The 17,003-nt window shown below is 51.1% G+C and overlaps 1 protein-coding gene across 1 annotated transcript in view; it reads right to left on the bottom strand.

The window, feature by feature from the left end:
- Positions 1-16,404, bottom strand: part of tjap1 (tight junction associated protein 1 (peripheral)) — a 222,187-nt gene extending 205,783 nt beyond the window's left edge. Inside the window, exon 1 of the mRNA XM_078213519.1 lies at positions 15,328-16,404. The gene's annotated coding sequence lies outside the window, so the exon portion shown is untranslated. The remainder of the gene's footprint in view (positions 1-15,327) is intronic.
- Positions 16,405-17,003: the final 599 nt, after the last annotated feature.

Genomic DNA, 17,003 nt, shown 5'->3' with positions numbered 1-17,003 from the left:
ATCTTTCCTATAATGCGGCAACCAGAACTGGACGCAATACTCCAAATGCGGCCGCACCAGAGTTTTGTACAGTTGCAGCATGACCTTCTGGCTCTGAAACTCAATCCCTCTACCAATAAAAGCGAACACACCGTACGCCTTCTTAACAACCCTGTCAACCTGGGTGCAAACTTTCAGGGATCTATGCACATGGACACCCAGATCCCTCTGCTCATCCACACTACCAAGTATCTTACCATTAGCCCAGTACTCTGTATTCCTGTTACTCCTTCCAAAGTGAATTACTTCACATTTTTCCGCATTAAACTCCATTTGCCACCTCTCAGCCCAGCTCTGCAGCTTATCTATGTCCCTCTGTAATCTGCCACTTCCCTCCGCACTGTCTACAACTCCACCGACTTTAGTGTCATCCGCAAATTTACTAATCCATCCTTCCACGCCCTCATCCAAGTCATTAATAAAAATGACAAACAGCAGTGGCCCCAAAACAGATCCTTGCGGTACACCACTAGTAACTGAACTCCAGGATGAATATTTCCCATCAACCACCACCCTTTGTTTTCTTACAGCTAGCCAATTCCTGATCCAAACCACTAAATCACCCTCAATCCCATGTGTCCGTATCTTCTGCAAAAGCTTACCATGGGGAACCTTATCAAACGCTTTGCTGAAATCCATATACACCACATCAACCGCTTTACCCTCAGCCACCTCTTTGGTCACCTTCTCAAAGAACTCAATAAGGTTTGTGAGGCACGACCTACCCTTCACAAAACCGTGCTGACTATCCCTAATCAAATTATTCCTTTCTAGGTGATTATAAATCCTATCTCTTATAATCCTTTCCAATACTTTGCCCACAACAGAAGTAAGGCTCACCGGTCTATAATTACCAGGGTTGTCCCTACTCCCCTTCTTGAACAAGGGGACAACATTTGCTAACCTCCAGTCTTCTGGCACTGTTCCTGTAGACAATGACGACACAAAGATCAAAGCCAAAGGCTCTGCAATCTCCTCTCTAGCCTCCCAGAGAATCCTAGGATAAATCCCATCCGGCCCAGGGGACTTATCTATTTTTACCCTTTCCAGAATTGCTAACACCTCCTCCTTTTGAACATCAATCCCATCCAGTCCAACAGTCTGCATCTCAGTACTCCCCTCAACAACACTGTCCCTCTCCAGTGTGAATACCGACAAAAAATATTCATTTAGTGCCTCTCCTATCTCTTCAGACTCCACGCACAACTTCCCACTCCTCTCCTTGACTGGCCCTAATCTTACCCTAATCATTCTTTTACTCCTGACATACCTATAGAAAGCTTTAGGGTAGGTTTGGAACATAGGATAGGTTTGGAACATTATCAGCCATCCCTCCTTCCAAGGAATGGGAGGGTAGGAGACCAGGGAACCAACATATATTGAGAAAACAAAGCCTTCTTCCATGAGGGATTTTATTGCATTTACCTACACTGCAGCTTTAATGAGTCATCTATGATTTCAAACTGCAGATCAGAGTAAACAACTGCATTCTTCACTGTTCTCACCATTTGTTAAGCAGCTAAAAACTCTCAGATCGCTTGTCGCTGTATTTGTAAAATGGAGTTTATTATCTCAAGCTACTTAAAGGCCAGCTTTTGATTGCTGGCAGCATGCCATAAAGTTAGTTATACTTTACGCTGAATTTCAATAAATTCCGAGGAATGATACGGATTTGATTTATTATTTTCGCATGTATTAACATAGTGAAAAGTGTTGTTTCTTGTGCGCTATGCAGACAAAACATACTGTTCATCGAGGACGAAACGAGAGAGTGCAGAATGTAGTGATACAGTCATAGCTAGGGTGCAGAGAAAGATCAATTTAATGCAAGGTAAGTACATTCAAAAGTCTGACAGCAGCAGGAAAGAAGCTGTTCTTGAGTCGGTTGATACGTGACCTCAGACTTTTGTATCTTTTTCCCAAAGGAAGGTGGTGGAAGAGAGAATGCCCGGGATAGGGGGGTCCTTCATTATGCTGGCTGCTTTGCTGAGGCAGTGGGAAGTGTAGGAGTCAGTGGATGGGAGGCTGGTTTGCGTGATGGATTGGGCTACATTCACGACCTTTTGTAGTTCCTTGCAGTCTTGGGCAGAGCAGAAGCCATACCAAGCTGCGATACAACCAGAAAGAATGCTTTCTATGGTACATCTGTAAAAGTCGTGGTGAGAGTCGTAGCTGACATGCCAAATTGCCTTAGTCTTCTGAGAAAGTAGAGGCGTTGGTAGGCTTTCTTAACTATATTGTCTGCATGGGGGGGGACCAGGACAGGTTGTTGGTGTTCGGGACACCTAAAAGCTTGAAGCTCTCGACTCTTTCTATTTGGTCCCCGTTGATAAAGACAGGGGCATGTTCTCCTTTACGCTGTCTGAAGTCTATGACAATCTCCTTCGTTTTGTTGACATTCAGGGAGAGATTATTGTTGCCGCACCAGTTTACCAGATTCTCTATCTCATTCCTGTACTCTGTCTCATCATTGTTTGAGATCCAACCCACTACGGTGTGTCGTCAACAAATTTGAAAATTGGTACTTGGGTACTTTTGGGTATTAGTACTTCATGCGGCTTTCATCTCAGGAATGGCACAATATTTGATGGAGACAGTTGTCACTCATCAGGACAGATTTGCAAGGTAACAATATATAGTGACATCAAAACAGAAAATGCTGGATAAACTCATCAAGTTTATCCATGGAGAGAAACAAAGTTAACATTTCAGATCTAAATCATTCTTCTACAGAACTCTCACCTCACGCCGAAACAAGAAGCTTTCTCTTTCTTTCAGATGTTAAGGAATGCAAATACAAATGCCAACTCAACTGTCAGCTCAAAAGAAAATAAAAGCCGTTGCAAACTGTTGAAAGAACTTTAAAAATAAGAGAGTGCCATACAGTCCTCAGGTTACTTCACACTTCGATAAGAACATGGCTGAACGTCTACATCAACTCCACTTTCGCTCCCTATCCCCTTAATTCCCTTCATATCTATAAATTCAAAGAACAAAGAAAATTACAGCACAGGAACAGGCCCTTCGGCCCTCCAGGCCTGCACCGACCATGCTGCCTGACTTAACTAAAACCCCCTACGCTTCCGGGGACTATATCCCTCTATTCCCATCTCATTCATGTACTTGTCAAGACGCCCCTTAAAAGATACTACCGTATCCGCTTCCACTACCGCCCCCAGCAACGGGTTTCAGGCACACACCACTGTGTAAAAAATCTGCCTCGTACATCTCTTTTAAACCTTGCCCCTCGCACCTTAAACCTATGCCTCCTAGTAATTGACTCTTCTACCCTGGGAAAAAGCTTCTGACTATCCACTCGGTCCATGCCTCTCACAATCTTATAGAAACATAGAAACATAGAAAACTACAGCACAAAACAGGCCATCGGCCCCACAAGTTGTGCCGAACATATCCCTACCTTTTAGGCCTACCTATAACCCTCCATCCTATTAAGTCCCATGTACTCATCCAGGAGTCTCTTAAAAGACCCTATTGAGTTTGCCTCCACCACCACTGACAGCGGCCGATTCCACTCGCCCACCACCCTCTGTGTGAAAAACTTCCCCCCAACATCTCCCCTGTACCTACCCCCCAGCACCTTAAACATGTGTCCTCTCGTAGCAGCCATTTCCACCCTGGGAAAAAGCCTCCGAGAGTCCACCCGATCTATGCCTCTCAACATCTTATACCTCTATTAGGTCTCCTCTCATCCTACGTCTCTCCAAGGAGAAAAGACCGAGCTCCCTCAGCCTATCCTCATAGGCATGCCACTCAATCCAGGCAACATCCTTGTAAATCTCCTCTGCACCCTTCCAATCTTTTCCACATCCTTCCTGCAATGAGGCGACCAGAACTAAGCACAGTACTCCAAGTGGGGTCTGACGAAGGTCTTATATAGCTGCATCATTATCCCCGGACTCCTAAACTCAATCCCTCGATTGATAAAGGCCAGCACACCATATGCCTTCTTAACCACCTCCTCCACCTGCGGGGCCGATTTTAGAGTCCTATGGACCCGGACCCCAAGGTCCTTCTGATCCTCATCAGTACTAAGAGTCTTTCCCTTTATATTGTACTCCTTCATCCCATTTGACCTGCCAAAATGGACCACTACGCATTTATCTGCCACTTCTCCGCCCAGTCTTATATCCTATCCATGTCCCTCTGTAACTTCTGACATCCCTCCAGACTATCCACAACCCCACCAACCTTCGTGTCGTCGGCAAACTTACCAACCCATCCCTCCACTTCCTCATCCAGGTCATTTATGAAAATGACAAACAGCAAGGGTCCCAGAACAGATCCCTGCTGCACACCACTGGTGACCGACCTCCATTTAGAAAAAGACCCATCTATACCCACTTTCTGCCTCCTTTGGACAAGCCAGTTCCGGATCCACCGGGCAGCAGCCCCTTGGATCCCATGCCCTCTCACTTTTTCGAGAAGCCTTGTATGGGGGACCTTATCGAACGCCTTGCTAAAATCCATATAAACCACATCTACCGCTTTCCCTTCGTCAATGTGTTTCGTCACATTTTCAAAGAACTCCACCAGGCTCGTGAGGCACGATCTGCCTTTGACAAAGCCATGCTGAGTATTCTTGAGCATACTAAACCTCTCTAAATGCTCATAAATCTTGTCCCTCAGGATCTTCTCCATCAGCTTATCAACCACTGAGGTTAGACTCACCGGTCGGTAATTTCCTGGGCTATCCCTATTCCCCTTCTTGAAAATAGGAACCACATCCGCAATCCTCCGGCACCTCTCCCGTCTCCATCGACGACGCAAAGATCATCGCCAGAGGCTCTGTCATCTCTTCCCTCGCCTCCCACAGTAACCTGGGGTACATCCCATCCGGACCCGGCGACTTATCTATCTTGATGCCATTCAAAGATTCCAGCACAACCTCTTTGTTAAAGTCCACATACTCAATCTTTTCAGTCCACCGCAAGCCCACAGTACATCCACCCATGTCCTTCTCCTCTGTGAAAACCGAGGCAAAATACTCATTAAGCACCTCTGCCATTTCTACTGGTTCCGTACTGATTTTCCCGCCTTCACCTTTTATAGGTCCTGTACTTCACGTCTCATCCTTTTACTCTTCACATACTTATAGAACGCCTTAGGGTTTTCCTTAATTCTACTTGCCAAGGCCTTCTCGTGACCCCTTCTGGCTCTCCTAATTTCCTTCTTTAGTCCCTTCCGACAAGCCGTATACTCATCTAGATCCCTATCTTCGCCAAGCTCTCTGAACCTTTTGTACGCTTTCCTTTTCTTCTCGACTAGGTCCCGCACAGCTTTCGTGCACCACGGTTCCTTTAACCTACCAACTCCTCCCTGTCTGCTCGGAACATTGTCCTGTAGAACCCTAGACAGACATTCCTTGAAAAACTGCTACCTCTCTTCAGTACATTTCCCCGAGAATACCTCCTTCCAATTTACTCCTCTAATTTGCTGCCTTATGTCTTCATATTTCCCCTTACTCCATATAAACGCTTTCCTAGCTTGCTTGATCCTCTCTCTTTTTCCAATGCAAGCATAAAGGAGATAGAGATATGATCACTATCCCCAAGATGCTCTCCCACTGAGAGATCTGACACCTGTCCAGGCTCGTTGGTCAGTATCAGATCAAGTACAGCCTCTCCTCTTGTAAGCTTGTCCACATGGTGTGTCAGGAAACCCTCCTGAACACACCTAACGAACTCATCCCCATCCAATCCCCTTACCCTCGGGATATTCCAATCTATGTTTGGGAAATTAAAGTCTCCCATCACAACAACTCTGCTATTATTGCAACTCTCCAGGATCTGTTTCCCTATCTGCTCCTCCACCTCCCTCAATCTTGTAGACTTCCATCAGGTCTCCCCTCAACCTCCATCGCTCCAGTGAGAACAAACCAAGTTTCTCCAACCTCTCCTCATAGCTAATGCCCTCCATACCAGGCAACATCCTGGTAAATCTTTTCTATACCATCTCCAAAGCCTCCACATCCTTCTGGTAGCGTGGCGACCAGAATTAAACACTATATTCCAAGTGCGGCCTAACTAAGATTCTATAAAGCGGCAACATGACTTGCCAATTTTTAAACTCAATACCCCGACCAATGAAGGCAAGCATGCCGTATGCCTTCTTGACTACCTTCTCCACCTGCATTGCCACTTTCAGTGGCCTGTGTACCTGTACACCCAGATCCCTTTGCCTATCAAGTCCAGCTATCTTGGTGTCATCCGCAAACTTGCTGTTAACACCAGTTACACCTTCTTCCAAATCATTTATATATATATATATCACAAATAGCAGAGGTCCCAGTACAGAGCCCCGCGGAACACCACTGGTCACAGACCTCCAGCCGGAAAAAGACCCTTCGACTGCTACCCTCTGTCTCCTGTGGCCAAGCCAGTTTTCTACCCATCTAGCCACCTCTCCTTGTATCCCATGAGCCTTAACCTTCTTAACCAACCTGCCATGTGGGACTTTGTCAAATGCCTTACTGAAATCCATATAGACGACATCCACGGCCCTTCCTTCGTCAACCGTTTTTGTCACTTCCTCAAAAAACTCCTCCAAATTTGTAAGGCACGACCTCCCTCTTACAAAACCATGCTGTCTATCACTAATGAGATTGTTCCATTCTAAATGCGCATACATCCTGTCTCTAAGAATCCTCTCCAACAACTTCCCTACTACGGACGTCAAGCTCACTGACCTATAATTACCTGGATTATCCCTGCTACCCTTCTTAAATAACGGTACCACATTCGCTATCTTTCAATCCTCAGGGACCTCACCTGTGTCCAATGAAGAGACAAAGATTTCCATCAGAGGCCCAGCAATTTCATCTCTTGTCTCCCTGAGCAGTCGAGGATAGATGCCATCAGGCCCTGGGGATTTGTCAGTTTTAATGTTACCTAAAAAACCTAACACTTCCTCCCTTGTAATGGAGATTATCTCTAACGGGTCAACACCTCCCTCTGAGACACTCCCATTCAACAAGTCCCTCTCCTTTGTAAATACCGATGCAAAGTATTAATTTAGGATCTCCCCTATTCCCTTGGGTTCTAAGCATAATTCCCCTCCTTTGTCCCTGAGAGGTCCGACTTTTTCCCTGACAACTCTTTTGTTCCTAACATATGAATAAAATGCCTGAGGATTCTCCTTAATCCTATCTGCCAAGAACATTTCGTGACCTCTTTTTGCCCTTCTAACTCCCCGTTTGAGTTCTTTCCTACTCTCTCTGTATTCTTCCAGAGCTCCCCATTTGTTTTCAGTTGCCTGGACCTAATGTACACCTCTCTTTTCTTTTTGATCAGATCCTCAATTTCCCTGGTTATCCACGGCTCTCGAATCCTACCTTTCCTATCCTTCCTTTTTACAGGCACATGCCTGTCCTGCAGCCTTATCAACTGTTCCTTAAAAGACTCCCACATGCCAGACGTGGACTTACCCCCAAACAGCCTCTCCCAATCAACGGCCATCAATTCCTGCCTAATCTGGCTATGGTTAGCCTTTCCCCAATTTAGCACCCTACCCTTAGGACAACACTCGTCCTTGTCCATTACTATCCTAAAGTTAACAGAGTTGTGGTCACTATTTGCCACATGTTCCCCTACCAAAACTTTGATGACCTGACCAGGCTCATTTCCCAGAACGAGATCCAGGATAGCCCCCTCTCTAGTTGGGCTATCTACATACTATTCCAAAGAACCTTCCAGTATGCATTTTACAAATTCCTCCCCATCCAAACCCCCAGCCCTAAGCACTTTCCAGTCTATACCAGGGAAATTGAAGTCTCCCACTACAACAACCCTATTTTTTCTGCACATATCCAGAATCTCCTGACATATCCGTTCCTCCACTTCCCGTGGGCTGTTGGGTGGCCTGTAGTATACCCCCAGCATAGCGATTGTACTATATTTACTACCAAATAAACCTGTTGGACTTTAACCTGATGTTGAGAGACTTCTTGGGGTTGTGGATAGTCTGGAGGGATGTCAGAAGTTACAGAGGGACATATATAGGATGCAAGACTGGGCGGAGAAGTGGCAGATGGACTTCAACCCAGATAAATGCGTAGTGGTCCATTCTGGCAGGTCAAATGGGATGAAGGAGTACAATATAAAGGGAAAGACTCTTAGTACGGTAGAGGATCAGAAGGACCTTGGGGTCCGGGTCCATAGGACTCTAAAATTGGCCCCACAGGTGGAGGTGGTTGTTAAGAAGGCATATGGTGTGCTGGCCTTTATCAATCGAGGGGATTGAGTTTAGGAGTCCGGGGATAATGATGCAGCTGTACAAGACCCTCGTCAGACCCCACTTGGAGTACTGTGCTCAGTTCTGGTCGCCTCATTAGAGGAAGGATGTGGAAAAGATTGAAAGGGTGCAGAGGAAATTTACAAAGATGTTGCCTGGATTGAATGGCATGCCTTATGAGGATAGGCTGAGGGAGCTCGGTCTTTTCTCCTTGGAGAGACGCAGGATGAGAGGAGACCTAATAGAGGTATATAAGATGTTGAGAGACTTAGATCGGGTGGACTCACAGAGGCTTTTTCCCAGGGTGGAAATGGCTGCTACGAGAGGACACAGGTTTAAGGTGCTGGGGGTAGGTACAGGGGAAATGTTAGGGGGAAGCTTTCACACAGAGGGTGATGGGCGAGTGGAATCGGCTGCCGTCAGTGGTGGTGGAGGCAAACTCAATAGGGTCTTTTAAGAGACTCCTGGATGAGTACATGGGACTTAATAGGATGGAGGGTTATAGGTAGGCCTAAAAGGTAGGGATATGTTCGGCATAACTTGTGGGGCCGAAGGGCCTGTTTTATGCTGTAGTTTTTCTATGTTTCTTACTGTGTTTACCCCAGTCCAATGCCGGCATCTCCACATCATGACTTCTTTGACCAAGCCAGTTTTGTATCCACCTTGCCAGCTCACCTCTGATCCCATGCGACTTCACCTTCTGCACCAGTCTGCCATGAGGGACCTTGTCAAAAGCCTTACTGAAGTCCATGTAGACAACATCCACTGCCCTACCCTCATCAATCATCTTCGTCACTTCCTCGTAAAACTCGATCAAGTTCGTGAGACACAACCTCCCTTCACAAAACCATGTTGCCTCTCACTAATACGTCCACTTATTTCCAAGTGGGAATAAATCTTGTCTCGAAGAATCCTCCCCAATAATTTCCCTACCACTGATGTAAGGCTCACCGGCCTGTAATTACCTGGATTATTCTTGCTACCCTTCTTAAACAAAGGAACAACATTGGCTCTTCTCCAATCCTCTGGGACCTCCCCTGTAAGAGTTTTAACAACACCAGGTTAAAGTCCAACAGGTTTATCTGGTAGCAAATGCCATTAGCTTTCGGAGCGCTGCTCCTTCGACAGATGGAGTGGATATCTGCTCTCAAACAGGGCACAGAGACACAAAATCAAGTTACAGAATACTGATTAGAATGCGAATCTCTACAGCCAACCACGTCTTAAAGATACAGACAATGTGAGTGGAGGGAGCATTAAGCACAGGTTAAAGAGATGTGTATTGTCTCCAGACAGGACAGCCAGTGAGATTCTGCAAGTCCAGGAGGCAAGCTGTGGGGGTTACTGATAGTGTGACATAATCCCAACATCCCGGTTTAGGCCGTCCTCATGTGTACAAAACTTGGCTATCAGTTCCTGCTCAGCGACTCTGCGCTGTCGTGTGTCGTGAAGGCCACCTTGGAGAACGCTTACCCGAAGATCAGTGGCTGAATGCCCGTGACCGCTGGAGTGCTCCCCCACAGGAAGAGAACAGTCTTGCCTGGTAATTGTCGAGCGGTGTTCATTCATCCGTTGTCATAGAGTCTGCAACCTCCCCTGTAGCCAGTGAGGATACAAAGATTTCTCTCAAGGCCCCAGCAATTTCCTCTCTTGCCTCTCTCAGTATTCTGGGGTATATCCCATCAGGCCCTGGGGACTTGTCTACCTTGATGTTTCTCAAGAACCCCAATACCTCCTCCTTTTTGATCTCAACATGACTCAAACTATCTACACATCCTTTCCCAGACTCATCATCCACCAACTCCTTCTCTTTGGTGAATACCGATGAAAAGTACTCATTTAATACTTCGCCCATTTCCTCTGGCTCCACACATAGATTCCCTCCCTTGTCCTTGAGTGGGCCAACCCTCTCCCTGGCTACCCTCTTGCTCTTTATATATGTGTAAAAAGCCTTGGGATTTTCCTTAATCCTGCTGGCCAATGCTTTTTCATGACCCCTTTTAGCTCTTCTTACTCCTTGCTTAAGTTTCTTTTTACTTTCCTTGTATTCCACACTTGCTTCGTGTGTTCCCAGCCTCCTAGCTTTGACAAATGCTTCCTTTTTCTCTTTGACTAGGCTCACAATATCAATGGGCAAGCATCCGCAGCCTTCTGGGATGGAGTATTCCAAAGATGCAGAAGCTAAGCAAAGAAATTGTTCATCTTAGTCCTAAATGATTTGACTTTTATCATAAGACTAAGGCCCCATGGCTTTTTTTCTCTAAAGCCAGGGAGAACAACTTGACATCTAACCTGTTAAGCCCCAAGAATTTTATACAGTTTAATTAGTAAGAAAATTCTGAATAAAGAGCAGAAAACACAGCCAAACAGAAATGTTCAAAGCTTTTCAATATGTAATTCAGTTGTGAATCTTACTGCATTGTTACTCCTAAAATTTAAACAACTTGACTGCTGAAGTAATTGGTTGCCTTGATATACAATGTTATGAAGATTATTTTTGCCATCGCTGGGGAAGGCAATTTCCTGACATTGCAATCATTAAACTTATTCAATACAGATCACTATTTTGTCCTCTATTTTAATTACAATAGGCTGAGGAAGCACTTCGGGACTGAACAAAAATAACTCACGTGATTTTACCATTCGTTAACAAATGACAAAAGGAACTAAAGTTAAAAGTGCAGTGAAATATAATGTCTTTCACACACACCACAGAACTCAAGAAAAGTGAGCACCATTTATATACTTAAATACATTCTGCTGATATGCCCCATAATTGGAAATACGATGGATATTCAATAGTTATGAATCCACTCTGATTTTTAAAAAAATATTCAGAATGCATGGGCTTTTACTTTCCTTCTTCAATCTATCATGACAACTACAACCTTCAACTCTGCGCCCAGGTCAGTAACAATGCCCTTGAAACTAAATGCCAGTCTCTATCCAAGTCCAATTTTCCCATCCAATGTTAACCTCTCCTGCAAATACGACAGCTTCTATGCAGAACATATCAAACTGTATAGAACTAGACACAAACTGCACATCCCACAGAACTCAGAACTAAACAAACTGTTGCTCAATGTCACCCAATTGCAGACAGTATCCTTTAGAATGGATTGGAGAGCTATTTGATATGCAACAGTACAGTCCATGTCTTGACAGCCTGAATTACAGCAACAATCCATGTACAAGAATCCCAAGTCAGACCATCACTGAAATAGAACTTCATGAAGTGACTGAAAAAGTTCCAAAAATGCCTGTTCTACAATCCCACAATAAGCTCAAAACAAAAGATGATTAACAAACAACAACAAATTGTATTTATGTTGAAAATCTAGCACAGTAAAATATCCCAAGATGCATCAGGGAAATTATCAAACAAAATTTGACACCATTTTAATATGGTATAGAGGATGTATTAAGGAAAAACGTTTAAATATTTTGAACTGCGGTGAGGAGGAGAGTGATAGACTTTAAGAGGCTGGAGGGATGGGTGGACATGTGACCGATGATGTGGCACAGAGGACAGGCAATATAAAAAGAGCACAACAGAAGAAAGATGTGAAGGCTTTAAAGAGAGTGCAGAAAATATGATTCCAGGAAGGAGGGACTTCAGTTACATGGACAGATTGGAGAATCTGAGAAGGCAGAGGGGATTTGATCTCTGCACGGTGGCACAGTAGTTAGCACTGCTGCCTCACAGCTCCAGGGACCCAGTTTCGATTCTGGGTAACTGTCTGTGCAGAATCCGTACGTTCTCCCCATGTCTGCGTGGGTTTCCTCCGGGTGCTCCAGTTTCCTCCCACAGTCCGAAAGATGTGCTGGTTAGACGCATTGGCCGTGCGAAATGTTCCCCCAGTGTACCCGGGAAGAGGCTATTTGAGACCTGGTTCTGGGAAACGAGCCTGGGACAGGTGATTGGTGTCTCAGTGGGGGACCATTTTGGGAACAGTTATCACAATTCTATAAGTTTCAAGATATTTGTGGACCAGAATGAAAGTACTAAACTAGGGGCGGGGGGGGGGGGCGTGCGCGCGTGGGGGGGGGGGGTGCGCGCGGGGGGGGGGGGCCGCGAGGGGGGGGGGGTGTGAGGGGAGGGGGGTGTGAGGGGAGGGGGGTGTGAGGGGGGGGGGTGTGAGGGGGGGGTGTGAGGGGGGGGGGGTGAGGGGGGGGGGGGTGTGAGGGGGGGGGGTGTGAGGGGGGGGGTGTGAGGGGGGGGGTGTGAGGGGGGGGGGGTGTGAGGGGGGGGGGGTGTGAGGGGGGGGGGGGTGTGAGGGAGGGGGGGGGTGTGAGGGGGGGGGTGTGAGGGGGGGGGGTGTGAGGGGGGGGGTGTGAGGGGGGGGGTGTGAGGGGGGGGGGGTGTGAGGGGGGGGGGTGTGAGGGGGGGGGGTGTGAGGGGGGGGGGTGTGAGGGGGGGGGTGTGAGGGGGGGGGGTGTGAGGGGGGGGGGGGTGTGAGGGGGGGGGGGGTGTGAGGGGGGGGGGGGGTGTGAGGGGGGGGGGGGTGTGAGGGGGGGGGGGTGTGAGGGGGGGGGTGTGAGGGGGGGGGGGTGTGAGGGGGGGGGGTGTGAGGGGGGGGGGGGTGTGAGGGGGGGGGGGGGTGTGAGGGGGGGGGTGTGAGGGGGGGGGGTGTGAGGGGGGGGGGTGTGAGGGGGGGGGGTGTGAGGGGGGGGGGTGTGAGGGGGGGGGGTGAGGGGGGGGAGGGGGGGGGTGTGAGGGGGGGGGGGGTGTGAGGGGGGGGGGGGTGTGAGGGGGGGGGGTGTGAGGGGGGGGGGTGTGAGGGGGGGGGGGTGTGAGGGGGGGGGGGTGTGAGGGGGTGGGTGTGAGGGGGGTGGGTGTGAGGGGGTGGGTGTGAGGGGGGTGGGTGTGAGGGGGGTGGGTGTGAGGGGGGTGGGTGTGAGGGGGGTGGGTGTGAGGGGGGGGGGGTGTGAGGGGGGGGGGGGTGTGAGGGGGGGGGGTGTGAGGGGGGGGGTGTGAGGGGGGGGGTGTGAGGGGGGGGGGTGTGAGGGGGGGGGTGTGAGGGGGGGGGTGTGAGGGGGGGGTGTGAGGGGGGGGGGTGTGAGGGGGGGGGGTGTGAGGGGGGGGTGTGAGGGGGGGGGTGTGAGGGGGGGGGTGTGGGGGGGGGGGTGTGAGGGGGGGGGGGTGTGAGGGGGGGGGGGTGTGAGGGAGGGGGGGGGGGTGTGAGGGGGGGGGGGGGTGTGAGGGGGGGGGGGTGTGAGGGGGGGGGGGTGTGAGGGGGGGGGGTGTGAGGGGGGGGGGGGTGTGGGGGGGGGGGTGAGGGGGGGGGGGTGTGAGGGGGTGGGGGTGTGAGGGGTGGGGGTGTGAGGGGGTGGGGGTGTGAGGGGGTGGGGGTGTGAGGGGGGGGGGGGTGAGGGGGGGGGGGTGTGAGGGGGGGGGGGGTGGTGTGGGGGGGGGGGGTGTGAGGGGGGGGGTGTGAGGGGGGGGGTGTGAGGGGGGGGGGTGTGAGGGGGGGGGGGTGAGGGGGGGGGGGTGTGAGGGGGGGGGTGTGAGGGGGGGGTGTGTGAGGGGGGGTGTGTGAGGGGGGGGGTGTGTGAGGGGGGGGGTGTGTGAGGGGGGGGGTGTGAGGGGGGGGGTGTGTGAGGGGGGGGGTGTGTGAGGGGGGGGTGTGTGAGGGGGGGGGTGTGTGAGGGGGGGGGTTGTGAGGGGGGGGGTGTGTGAGGGGGGGGTGTGTGAGGGGGGGGGTGTGTGAGGGGGGGGGTGAGTGAGGGGGGGGTGTGTGAGGGGGGGGGTGTGTGAGGGGGGGGTGTGTGAGGGGGGGTGTGTGAGGGGGGGTGTGTGAGGGGGGGGGGTGTGAGGGGGGGGGGTGTGAGGGGGGGGTGTGTGAGGGGGGGTGTGTGAGGGGGGTGTGTGAGGGGGGTGTGTGAGGGGGGGGTGTGAGGGGGTGTGAGGGGGGGTGTGTGAGGGGGGGTGTGTGAGGGGGGGTGTGTGAGGGGGGGTGTGTGAGGGGGGGTGTGTGAGGGGGGGTGTGTGAGGGGGGGTGTGTGAGGGGGGGTGTGTGAGGGGGGGTGTGTGAGGGGGGGTGTGTGAGGGGGGGTGTGTGAGGGGGGTGTGTGAGGGGGGGTGTGTGAGGGGGGTGTGTGAGGGGGGGTGTGTGAGGGGGGTGTGTGAGGGGGGGTGTGTGAGGGGGGGTGTGTGAGGGGGGTGTGGGGGGGGTGTGTGAGGGGGGTGTGTGAGGGGGGGGTGTGAGGGGGGTGTGTGAGGGGGGGTGTGTGAGGGGGGGTGTGTGAGGGGGGGTGTGTGAGGGGGGTGTGTGAGGGGGGTGTGTGAGGGGGGGGTGTGTGAGGGGGGGTGTGTGAGGGGGGGTGTGTGAGGGGGGGTGTGTGAGGGGGGGTGTGTGAGGGGGGGTGTGTGAGGGGGTGTGTGAGGGGGGGTGTGTGAGGGGGGTGTGTGAGGGGGGGTGTGTGGGGGTGTGTGGGGGGGGTGAGGGGGGTTGTGTGGGGGGGTGAGGGGGGGTGTGTGGGGGGGGGGTGTGGGGGGGTGAGGGGGGGGTGAGGGGGGGGGGTGAGAGGGGGGGTGAGGGGGGGGGGTGAGAGGGGGGGGGTGAGGGGGGGGGGGGGGGAGGGTGGGGGTGTGTGGGGGGGGGGGAGGGGGGGGTGTGTGGGGGGGGGGGGAGGGGGGGGTGTGTGGGGGGGGGGGGGAGGGGGGGGTGTGTGGGGGGGGTGAGGGGGGGAGGGTGGGGGGTGAGGGGGGAGGGTGGGGGGTGAGGGGGGGAGGGTGGGGGGTGAGGGGGGAGGGTGGGGGGGGGGTGAGGGGGGGAGGGTGGGGGTGAGGGGGGGAGGGTGGGGGGTGAGGGGGGGGGGGGGAGGGTGGGGGTCGGTCTGTGTGTCCCGGGGCCGTTGGGGCCGCTCGAGCTTCAGTTTGAAAGTGTCCCGCGCACAGCGCGCGCTGCCGCCTCGCCGAGAAAACCGCCGCCGCCGGAACCGGCCGCACATTCGGCCCAATCTTTACACTTCCTTATTCTGCATTTTCACACCTTCAACTTTCCCCCAAAAATACAAATTCAGCCGCTGTCTTACCCGCCGCTCCCGGACTGGATCCCGACTCGAACCCGACTGAGCCTCGAGCCGGCAGCTGGACTGGACCCAGGCTCAACTCCGGACTGTCGGCTCTGTGCTCGCAGTCCCACCCGGGACACTCGCTCCGCTCACACTCACTCCTCTCTCTCTCTCTCTCACTCCTCTCTCACACTCACTCCTCTCTCTCTCTCTCACTCACTCCTCTCTCTCACACTCACTCCTCTCTCACACTCACTCCTCTCTCTCTCTCTCACTCACTCCTCTCTCTATCACTCACTCCTCTCTCTATCACTCACTCCTCTCTCTATCACTCACTCCTCTCTCTATCACTCACTCCTCTCTCTATCACTCACTCCTCTCTCTATCACTCACTCCTCTCTCTCTCACTCACTCCTCTCTCGATCACTCACTCCTCTCTCGATCACTCACTCCTCTCTCGATCACTCACTCCTCTCTCTATCACTCACTCCTCTCTCTCTCACTCACTCCTCTCTCTATCACTCACTCCTCTCTCTATCACTCACTCCTCTCTCTCTCACTCACTCCTCTCTCTCTCACTCACTCCTCTCTCTATCACTCACTTCTCTCTCTATCACTCACTCCTCTCTCTATCACTCACTCCTCTTTCTATCACTCACTCCTCTCTCTATCACTCTCCTCTCTCTATCACTCACTCCTCTCTCACACTCACTCCTCTCCCTATCACTCACTCCTCTCTCTCTCTATCACTCCTCTCTCTCTATCACTCACTCCTCTCTCTAGATCACTCACTCCTCTCTCTCTATCACTCACTCCTCTCTCTCTATTACTCACACTGTATTTCTCTATTACTCACACTGTATTTCTCTATCACACTCTCCCTCTGTTACTCACACTCTGTATTTCTCTCTCTTATTCACACTCGATTTCTCTCTCTCTCTTTTCTATTACTCACTCTCTGTATTGCTCTGTCTATTACTCACTCTCTCTGTATTTCTCTCTCTATTACTCACACACTCTCTATTACTCACACTCTGCATTTCTCTCCCTATTACTCACACATTCTCCCTTTCTCACTTTCAGCCGCCATTTCACCGCGGGGGACGCTGGTTATTTCCCGACGTCACCTGGTGAATGAGTGACGTCAGGGGAATCCTTGACAACTGACGTCACGCACGAGGTATTCCCCGTCTTCAGCATTCTTTCTGTATATTCCCACATCATTCCCCATCTTCCTCAGCATTCATTCTGGATGTTACCACATCATTGCCCAATTCCACAGCATTTATTCTGTATATTCCCCACATCATTCCTGCTTCCTCAGCATTACTTCTGTACATTTCCACATCATTCCCCACCTTCCTCAGCATTCCTTCTGTATATTCCCAGATCATTCCACCTTCCACAGCATTCCATCTGTATATTCCCACATCATTCCCACTTCCTCAGCATTCCTTGTGTATATTCCCACAGTGTTCCCCCGACCTCAGCATTCCTTCTGTGAATTCCCCACATCATTCCCCGTTCCTCAACATTCCATCTGTCTATTCCCACATCACTCCCCCTTCCTCAGCATTCCTTCTGTCTATTCCCACATCATTCCCCGTTCCTCAGCATTCCTTCTGTATATTCCCACATCATTCCCCATCTTCCTCAGCATTCCTTCTGTATATTCCCACATCATTCCCCATTTTCCT

This window comes from Mustelus asterias, chromosome 5, assembly GCF_964213995.1.
Source record: "Mustelus asterias chromosome 5, sMusAst1.hap1.1, whole genome shotgun sequence".
NCBI lineage: Eukaryota > Metazoa > Chordata > Chondrichthyes > Carcharhiniformes > Triakidae > Mustelus > Mustelus asterias.
This window is presented reverse-complemented; position numbering and strand designations above follow the sequence as displayed.